We start from the raw sequence: 11,637 nt of genomic DNA, 5'->3' as shown, positions 1-11,637 counted from the left end.
CTGGAGATCCTTTCCCTCCTGACAAGCAGAGACAGAGAGAGGCAGGAGTGAGTAAAGCTGATATATATTTTAACGAATAAGGTGAAATTCATAATATGGGGAATTTTGTCTATGATCATGTCATGTAATTATTACATCTCGTCTGCCATATTTTGTAAATGTTATCTTTAATTTCAAACTTTATGCACATTTTAAATCAGATTTTAAATGCAATATGTTTTTGTCATTATGCATGGGATGATTCATAGCATTGCAAACACAGAGCAAATAAAACAGAGAAAATTCACACTGATAATGTAGTAAGCACTGTTTGTCTACTTGATACTTAGACAGATTGCATTTCTGAAAGATGTTGATCGTGAACACAATTTTGCCCAATTATTGATATTTTTAAAAACTTTTTTCAGAGACTACACTGAATCAAGATCATTCAGATGTATGTTACAGCCTCACAATGAGCATCTTCTAAAACACACACACACACACACACACACACACACACACACACACACACACACACACACACACACACACACACACACACACACACACACACACACACACACACACACACACACACACACACACACACACACACACACACACACACACACACACACACACACACACACACACACACACACACACACACACACACACACACACACACACACACACACACACACACACACACACTTGCATCAGCTTCTTTAAGAGTTAATTGACAACTTAATTTATGCACAGTGTTTTCAAACTTGTACTGAATATTTTCACTTAATGTGACTTTATACTCCAGTACTTTTCATCAAAATGAGTACTTTTTACCGCACTACATTTATCTGACAGCTGTAGTTATTTTTCTCTCACAAGAGTATGGAAGCTTCTTAAAATAACCCACTTCCAGATAATAATACATCTGCTACTTTGACCTAAATAAAGGATTTGAGTTGTTTCACCAGTGCCAACATTTACAGCTTATGTTATTAGTTATTTTGTAAATTATGAATTGGAGATTTCAAGCATTCTCATAAAAAAACAACACCAGTGCAATAGTATTTTGGGGGAAATGTCTTTCTCCCAACTTTTGTGTTTTTACTTTAATGCATTCAAACCACTCATTATTTGATTAACAGTTAAACAAGGTAAAGATACAAAAGACAAGATAAGATATTTAAAAGATTAGCCTCTTATGCATGTACACCGTGTGAAAGACACCAAGTCACAACATGGATTGTATCTCTACTTTAAATTGCCTGGTGATGAAAAATCCGATTGACAATTTTGGGCAAACTCTCCTTCTGATGGTGGCACTGCAGAATGCGCTGTCTGTCCTTCAGCCCAGCATGTTCGTGTGAGCCCTGGCGAGAAAACACCCATGATGTTTTCATAGCCACAGTGGGCCTGTGCTATTGACCTCCACCTCGGCTTTCATGTGGTCCGATCCTAGCAAACCTCGGAACCCACAACATGTTCATAAATCAGCTTCCCAGGACAAATGCGGCGATAATGATTCAGTTTTGAAGCCACATACAAAAGGAAATATGGCAAATAAAAGACATTCCTGGGGAAGTTTTGCAATATAAATCAGTTGCTCTACAAGCTTTCATTTTGGTGCCACAATTTATTTTTTCTCTGCTGTACAAATTCCTCTCTGTAAATCTTGTTTTGTTGAATGCTCCATTTATATCCTTTTCAAAAGTTATCTATTTAGTTCTTCTCGGGACTTTTATTGATTTAGACAAGCAGTCACAAAAAGCTAAAGAGCCACTAAATGTTAACAGATAAAAAATAACTTCAGCTTTTGTTTATGTATGAAATTCAAGATTTTTACAATGGAAAAACGATTGAATAAGTCCTTAAAAACTTAAGTTAAAAAAAAAAGAACTGTTTTGCATTTTAAAGGGAAAAATGTAAATATTTGACGGTTTGTTTTAAGGGATCCATGTCAGCGAGCTCTGGCCTCTGTATTTGAACATGTCTGCATGTTGTTTGTTGTCTTCACTTTGCAGCGGTGGTGGAAGATGTTACGGAAAAACGGATCAAGCATATCAGCGATGGATTAGATCGGACTGGGAGGCTCAGCAGAGAAATAGGGCCTTCATTTAAAAAAAATAATAAAATGGGAATAGTCCTCTGTTTCATAAAAGAGCCATTAGCGTTTATTGATGAGACTAATGTGTGTGTTTAAAGTAAATTAGAAGGAGAGAGGCCATGCTTTAGGGGTTTGAGTGATGAAAGGCTTGCATTAATGTACATGGTGGAGGGACTGCTGTTTTCCATTTGAACTAACCGCTTCCCCTCTGCTCAATACAACAAACCGCACACACAAACACATACACACAAACACTACCTGCTTAGATACTGTATGCTGTATTCTGTACATACTGACACTCTCTCTAACACACACACACACACACACACACACACACACACACACACACACACACACACACACACACACACACACACACACACACACACACACACACACACACACACACACACACACACACACACTAGTTCTCCCTCTCAGCAGCCTACACATGTAAGTCATATACTAACCAGAGTAGGCCTGGCGCCCGGGGAGAGTAGCCTGGAATTGCCCCTAAGAAACCAAATCCACTTTATCAAACTGCCAGATGTCACTACCAATCCTCCTCCACTGGACGCTGCTTTCACCCGGCAGCAGCACGGAGACACGGAGCCTGATGGAGCCAACATGGTGACACGAGGACACAAGGACAAAAGTAAAGACTGAGCAACGTCTACGTATTGTATACATGTCCATTACCTGTAACCTCTACTTTAAATGATGCACTTGTGTATAATTTCACTTAAAAGACCTACCATACCTTAATGGAGAATCATTTCATTTTGAAACCTCCATACGCACTTTTCCACCAATACATCAATACATGAACAGTCATACTCACGACATGCACATCTGGACATAGCACAGACATAGTTTGTTAACCCGAATCTGTTTTATTCTTTATTTTAAAGCCAGGGATAGAGGCTGCAAATTAGATTAAACTAAACCTAACATTTCATTTTCCAACTATGTTGATCTGAAGCGTCCTTAACAATTATAAAAATGACATTTTCATCTTCACTGCACTTCAGTACTTAGAAGATAAATGTAAAGAATAGAGAGAAACATTTGACATTTATTTGCTGTTAAAAAGATAATTTTTTTGCCATTGCAATTTACCCGTGCATAACTACTGGATCTGCTCCATGCACTACCGTGATGTTGCCGTTGTAAATAAGGCATGCACCAAAATGAACTTTTAAGTATGCTAAATTATTCTTCATTACAACTGGGTCACGGTTACTGGAGATGCCAAGCTAAGCAAACACTTTTCAAAGTCCAACAGCTCCCTTGACGGCTGGAGTGCCCGCTCAGATTGAACAGGAAGTGAGCGGTAATTTGCCGTGAGTTCTGTCCAGCCTCAAAACTCCCAGACATTGTGTCGTCCAATTAAAGGAGTCGCGTGGTTACAGAGACACAGGGCCAACGGGTCAAGAAGTTGAAATAGATTCCTACCGTCCCCAGACAGTTGTTGATTGAGTTCCTGGTAATCTGTATACCAAAAAATACTCTTTCCCCATTGTCATTTCTTTGGTCCTCAGCATGGGTGCATGTGTTTTACATAAATGAGACCTGTCACATGAATCTGAAAAATCAACTGCAAATGGGACTGCCACAGAGAAACGGTAAATATCTTTTGAAAACAAAATACTGTGTTACGGGTGCTTTGAGGGATGGAAATGGGAAGTGGGGACATGCAAAGTGAACAATATGGTTTGAATCACGTCAACCTTATTTTGCCATGATTATGTAACTAATTACATTTCAGGCTTTTCCATTCTGCAAATGGATGTTGTCTTCACTGGTAGAGAGACATTTTAATGCATTTCCATGCCATAATTAATTAGTTCCACCTAATAGCTTGAAAAAGGAGCCTGATTGTACTACCAGCATGCAAGCTTTTCATATGGCGCAATCAATTATTGATTGGAATCATAGAGGTCTGCTTTGTTAGGGGGGGGGCAAAAGCCACTTGAAATATCTTTTTTTATTTCAAGACCCTAAATTAGTGATAGGAAAACATTTAACAAATTCTCAAATTGATTGTGAACTAAATAACAGAATAAAAAAAAAAGTTAACTTGTGGTTTGGTTTTCTGTTTTCAAAGTGAGTTTTCTGACGATATCCACACAGGAAGGAAATCAAGAACAGAAAAGGACAGACATTTTTTGTTATCTCTGAACAGAGCCAGGCTGAATGCCCCAGTCTAAATTCTAAGGTATGGCCGTTTCTGGATAGCTTCAACATATACACACATTAGAACGGTCACAAACCTGTCAACGTGCAAGAAAAGGAGTTCTCAAAAACTTATTTCCAATAACATATAACTGTTCCTTTTATTGCCCCCTGTGTGCACACAGAGTCTTCAGTCTGTACAGACAACAAAAGTGAACTTGTGCAATTTTCCCATCATACACAGGAAGTGGTTTCTCAACGATCCCCATGCCATGGCTAACATGGTGTTTTCTCACCACTTTCCCCCGTCTTCATCTTCATCCCCTTTCTCTCTCTCTTGTTTGTTTGTTTCCCTGATGTTTTTATTTAAAGCATCAAAAGACACCCCGACCCGCTCCCTCCCTCGCGATGTCCCCCCCCAAGCCCCAGAGCAGTCAGGATGATTTGTAAACTTCAAACGACTAAGAGCCCCAGCCTGGTCTCCTCTGCTCATTTAGGTAATTCAATAAGCCAGGGGGGACAAGCGCAGCGGCACACAGCTTCCCCCTCCTGCCCTCTGCGCCCTCGCTCTTCCGACTGAAGCCTCTGTGGACTATCTGCAACAAATGTCAGTCTACGTGGAAGGAGCTTCCGCCAAGCAGAAATCCTGCAGATTTAACCACTGACATGTTGTATTTTTATTACAATAAGGACAATCCCTATGTTAACTCTTATGAAGACATTTAAATGAATTTGATCTAACATTCTTAATGTTTTAGAATACAGATGGAGTTGCATCTTCAAATATATGAGTTTCCCCCCTTTTTAATTTCCTTTATCTACAAAATAAGAGGTGTGCAGGATCTGAGGTTTTCCCTTTCAACACTCACTGACCTATGAATGTGAATGAGGCCTTCCTGATTAACCCTGATATTAACGTCTGTGTTTGATCTGATAACCTTCAAAACAGACAGCGGCCTGCCAGAGAACCCCTGGGGAAATCCTGCAGCTGTCACATATTTACCTCTTCATGCTAAAAGGCTTTATCAGCGAGGTCATTGTATGCATGTGACGAGTCACCGAGCCACAGAGTCTATCACGGTTTGGCCCTCAATTGGCATGATGGGGGTGATAGAGAGGAAGAGGTGGGGTATGAGAAGCCGTTAACTATATCCGCCTCCCCCCAGCTTGTCGAGACAGAGGTGGCGGCAGGTCTGAGTAGGCATCGCCACAATGGCCCAGACCCATAAACGCTGGAGGAGCATAAATCTCCATCTTTATCAAAACCACACAGAGACATTGGTGGCCACTCCCCACTGTGGCTGCCTTTACCCACCAAATCTGCATCTGATAAACCCCCCCCCCCCCCCACCCCACCCTCGCTTCCTACTCCACTGCTCGACATCACACGCGGCTAATAATGCCACACAAAAACTGGTGGGAGAGTAAAGTTTTGCTTACGCTGGCACCGCAGTCCACAGAAAACGATTTGACTTGTTGCAGCTCATGTAGAAACATAAATCAAGTCTTTGTACACCCATGAATCACTTTGTATTGTAAATAGCAATTAAAGGCAACAATTGAGACATGTGGCATAGTCTTTCCTGGTACAACTCAGACAGCTTGTGATTTTCTTTCATTTAAAAAAAATTACATTGAGACCCTCACAACCATTGAAAAGAAGAAGCATCCTGTTGCCCAGGCCTGCATCGTCGCCCACTCCCATCCCGAGCCCACCCCAAAAGGAGGCAGTAAATGGTCCATGTTATCTCTTTCCCGTCAACCATGACCACAAGGGAAGGAGGTAGTAATCTATTCCTGAAAACAATTGTAAAAACAATTTAATTGGCCCTGCAAATGTTGTTTTTTACAGTCGTCCAAAAACATTTCAAAGCAAACTATGATTGGGATGAAATTGCAGAGGCTCTTCCGCAGGAAGGAAAGCTGACTAATCACCTCATCATTAATGCTGAGGCCCATGGGGGCCTGCTGCCTGCTGGCACTGCCCACATGGCCACGCTGACTCTCTGCTGTCAGAGCAAGCCGGTGGATGGTTTTCTCCGAAGCGAAAAACAGCTCTCAGAGAATATTTGGATTGTGCTGTTCAAATATTTGGAGTGCCCTGACACGGCTGCCGCCATCCAGAGCTGTAAGGCAGAGACTGTCTGTAATTGATTTAATTATCAGTAATTACCCAACTGTTTTTGTGTATGCTCTGTAGTCCTCGGTTGGGGAGGAGAACGGAGGGAGGAAAGAGGGGGGTCTGAGTTAATGATGTGTTTCCATCTTATTTAATGCTGTGGTCCAGTCTGGCATACAGACACATGTAGATGTAATTTTGTGGAGACTGACACGGATCGACGCTGAGGGTGGCAGTCTGACACCAGATGCAATGAGCAAAAGGAGAATTCATTTGTTGACAGGTAGAGAAATGAAATAAGACTTCCTATACTTTGCATTTGAGAAGGTTCAAAACCCTGAAACCTTTTCTTGTAAATCACTGACTCTTTTAAAACTTCAAACAATAATGCTGAACATAAGGATATAACTCATAAAATGCAGCAATTCTGCATTTTGATAGCAGTTACAACCAAACCCAATGTGTGTGTGTTGCACGTGAGTTCCTGCATAATATGTGTCTGAGAGCGCGGGTGGGGGGAGCTGTTAAAAGTCTTGAGTTCTAGCCTGTAAATGTCATGTTTGGTCGAAGATTTCCGTTTTTGCCTTCTAATTGGTGTCGGGGGATTTTGGGTTTTTAAAAAGGGGAAGGTGGGGGAAAGCAGGGAGGAGGGGAGAATAAGCCCACAGAACTGCAGAGTTGCATTGAACTCAAACTGGGTTTTAATGGTTCGTACCCCGGGAGAGCATAGCTCGGGTCATTAAGACAGGAAAATGGGGTCGCGCTAGAATAATAATCCAAGCTTTTATTTGACAGCACAAGAAAAATATTGTGTCAACACATAAAAGAGGTTAGTGACGATCATAAACTACAATCACTGTTCAAAAAGTGCGCAGGGGACGAGGTGTCGCTGAATTGACAAGTCCAATATACAGATGAAGAGGTTTTGAAGTTGTGGCTGAAGGTGTGATCCTCAAACATCTGCATTTTGAGTTTGCAGAAGAAGAACTCTCTTTTAGATTGAATAGAGGTACCTCTCCTGGTGGAACTTCAAAGAAGGCAGTGAGCTGTTGTCATCATGGATGAGTATACATCTGCACACATTTCTCTTTCACACTCTATGTTTCATCTGCAGCCACCCTCCATCCCTCCAACACCCGCACGTCTACCCTCTCTCCTCTCTGGTCTTGGTCCCGACAGTGAGTGGGTTACTCTACTGTTTACAATATTTCAAATTCCCCCTCAAGTGTTTGGCTTGGCAGGTTGTCCGGCCTTTTCCCTAGCAATTACAGGCTTGCAGGGTTTCTCAAATGGGGCTTTTGAAGAAATAACACTTTTCTCCCCCAGCTCAAGGGAAAAAACGGAGACATTTGGCCAGCAGCTCATACAGTCAATCACACAGACCGAGCTCAAGCGCTGTCTGACGCACTTGGCTCCTAAAATATCCTCATACCTTGTGTGTGGAGGAATACAAACGGGCGAGCACACACACACAGACACACACACGTTTTGGTACTCTGGTTAGAGTCAGTCAAAAACATACTGTCACTTATGTACTGTAATTGAATGTAAAGAATTAAAGCAAAAACTGCTAATTGTTTAAATGAGGTTAGCAAGCTTTAGTATGTAGAAATAGTCAAGCCAATTAGAGGGATGAGGAGGTCGCAATTAAGTAATATATGTCCTAAATTATGATACTATCAATGTTGAGCATGTCCTATTCATGTGGAACAGCTATTCACTTGAAACAAAGCTAAGGATGCATTCCTACTTCACGGAAATCTAATTTGTTCTCTAACCAGATTTTTAAGGCAGGCTGTCCGCATTGTTATTGGCAGGTGATTAGGTTGGATTTTTGTGACCATACAACACAAACCTTTTTGAATGAGTTGCCATGCTGGTGACACAGCTTTCCAATGAGGAAGCAAGAGAAATGGTCCATCATTTCACCCCCCAAACAATCGCGCTGTGAAATGTATGTTGCACTTCCGGGAATTTGGCAGTGCTGCTGGTCCCATGGATTCTCCACAGCACTTTATTCACTCTGAATTTGACGTTTTGGGCCTCATGTTGCGGGAAACTTGATTTGAGCAGCCAGAGCATCCGGACTGAAACGCATCTATAGGAATGTGATTGGAAGTGCAATTCAAACCACTTCAAAATGTGGTTTGGATCCGATTTGCCAAAAAATGATTTGGGCTGGCAGTCTGAACAAGGCCAAGGTCAAAATGCTACAGCAATTCAGATACACAAAGGCACAGCAGAGTTTTGAGTGTAACGCTGACATTTGCATGCCAACATCTTTCGTGATAGGTATATTGTTACCACGGTACAATGATACCATCTTAGTTTAGCATGTGAATATGCTACGTTTTGTTAAAAAGCAAAAAAACACAAAGTACAGTTAATGCTAAGGGAATGTGATTAAATGGCTTGAAATCCATCCCATAGCTCTAAAGATATTTTAGTGTAGATTAGAGTTGTTGGAAGTGGTTGATAAAACAGACCAAGGAAAGCAAATAGGTTTGGTCACTAGGATTACAAATTCCATATTTGTGTAACTCCTAATTACTGTTATAGTTTTGAAGTTGTCCTTTGTATTGACTCAAAGCAAGCTGACGTCCGAGACTTCATAGCTCCCTTTTTACGAAAGTGCAGATGAGAGAAAAGAGAGCATGGGAGGAAGAGGAGATGAGAGCTTAGAGATATATGTTGAATGTTTATTTGTTCATAATTAGAGATAAACCTCTTCAAGTATTGTTTTATCTCCCGAATGTCAGCACAACAAAATGAGATAATGTGTAAGTCGTCGATGAGAGGGAAAGAAAAAGGAAAAAAGAAAGACATGAAGACAGACGGAGAAAATGTGTTTGTGTGAGAGAAAAAAGACATGATTGAGAAAAATGTAAGGCCATAAGTCATTGCCTAGTCCCATTCTGGTAATTACAATAAACGTAATTGTACAATTACTCTGTTAAACTTTCCCTGTGAAGATTACGATGCCGAGTTTAGATGAAAGGCCCAATAACATCAACAAAGTTGGCCTTGCATTGTCAGCGGGTGGAGAGAGGGTTAGGGGGGGTTAAAGGAGGAGCAGGAGGGGAGAGGGTGGGGGGGGTCTTGAGTTCCTTACCCTGAGGCTAAGAATCTCCCCTCCCTCTGCTCTTCCACCTCCCCTCGCCCTTCCACCCACACAAGGGAGTTAGAAATCCCATTTACTCTGACTGGAGCCAGGAGTTGGCTTGAAAAGGCCGGGGACAAAAAGCGATTTTCCACGGAACAAAACCATTACAATGGTCCCGCTTTGATCTGCCCCCCACCCCCCCTCTCCACTCCTACCAGTGCCAATTGAACTTTGTCACCATGCAACTGTCATCCACGAAGGGAAAGCCCTTCTACTCTGAATGAAGCGGTCCACAGCAATTTACTCCAGACAGCGCTTTGAAGTGTCAGAGAGAAGTCCAGCTCCTAGACGGCACTTTTTGAACGGCTCACCCTCTCTCCTCGCCTTCCCATGTCTTTTTCTTTCTCTTGCCAATTTCAAACGGCCAGTAGGACAGTGTGGACAGTCCAGCAAAAGAAGAGAGGGAACATTTAACGTCCAGCATCTTTGCTTTCTCTCTCTTCCCCTCCCTCCCTCTCGTCTAAGTAACAGAGGCATGCAGCGCTGGCATGTGGATAATCAGCCATGGGGCCCCGCGACATCAAAAGCTTGGAGAGCCCCTAAGAATACAAATGTGAGGCCTAATGGTACACTTCATTAATGTCCTCCCCATCAAAGGCCACTTTACTGACTTGGGAGATTGACTAATTTACACATTGTGGGAAATTGCTCCCAGCCATGCGTAAAACTGCCAAGCATTTATAGAGAGAGAGTCAGAGAGAGAGGTTGGGGGGAGGTAAGTGGAAGGGACAGCCTCTGTTCTCTTCTCGAGTGCTTTCTTTAACTGTTGGAAGTGGCTGAAGGCCAAGCCACACTATCACACATACGAACACCAGGGAGTGCACGCCTTTGTGTCTCATAAGGATTATTACTTGAGGCATTTCAGTGCTCCATCGCTTTTCCTCCCCGTCCTCTCCTCCTACTCACCTCTTCCCTCACGGCTGGATCCACTTTTCCCCACAGATTTTTTAAAGGAATTCTTTAACGTTTTGGAGAATATGTTCATTTGACTTTTTTCTCCCAGAGTGAGATGAGAAGGTCAATGTTGATGCATTTAGTAGGAGTTGAAGCAAGTCCCCAGGAACAACTTTGGGCCTTGAGGTGATTTTGGTGTAGTGGCCACATGTAGAATTGCAGGTCACATGATGAAGATATATGTTTTCATCACACAATATTGATGAAAGGTTGAATTAATTTTCCTAAAAAAAATTAAGTACATATTTATCAGATCATCTAAATCGGGGGTGTCAAACTCAAGGTCCGGGGGCCAAATCAGGCCCGCAACTTCATTTAATGTGGCCCCACAAGAACTCTGAAAGAATATAATACGTTTATTATACGGTTACATGTCGATTTACAGAAGCACGTTGCCCATAAACTATATGTCCCACAATGCATCTCAAATATGAATTTTGTTCAGAATTTGACATTTGTGCTTCAAAATTTCACGGGGGCAGGGGCAGGGGCGGGATCAACTCCTGAACAACAACAAAAAGCCAGCGTTTTATCCAGTTTGTACACAACGATGGAGAAACTTAACAAGCAGCAGTGGTCCACTGAAGAGACCAGCTACCTACTGGGAAATCTGGTCTTCCGAAGAGGTACAGAGGAAGCTGGAGCACAATCGGCCATTGTTGTTGTTGTTGGTGTGAGCTGTGAGGGGTTTCCGCGGTTTGGGTTTATGAAGCAGGCACGCAAACGGTTACGTCATGACGCAAACGATGATAAAATGACGCAGCACCAGTCGGACTCTGGGCGGTGTGAAAAGAGCCGGAGCTAAACTGAAGAACCGGTTCTGAACCTGAAAAGCTCTAGCACGGAACCTGAGTTGCGTTGGTGTGAATGAGGTATGTGTAACCAACCGGGATATTGAAAACTGCGCCCAATTGATGCTGGCCAAGAAAAAGTTATAGCACTTCAGTCCCCCTAAAACCACCAATTGTTGTTGTGAATTTTCTTGTTTATGTACTTGACTGCTCTGGTTCAGGCAGCTTTCATAAAAGGTTCTGCTAAATTCTTCACTACTTGCCAAGCATCAAAGTCAAGACAGACTTAGCAACTAGCCGGTTAACATGCTGGAGCATTTACCAGCTAAAGAGCCAAATATAT

Source organism: Notothenia rossii (genome assembly GCF_949606895.1).
Source record: "Notothenia rossii genome assembly, chromosome: 5".
NCBI lineage: Eukaryota > Metazoa > Chordata > Actinopteri > Perciformes > Nototheniidae > Notothenia > Notothenia rossii.
Note: the sequence above shows the minus strand (reverse complement) of the source record.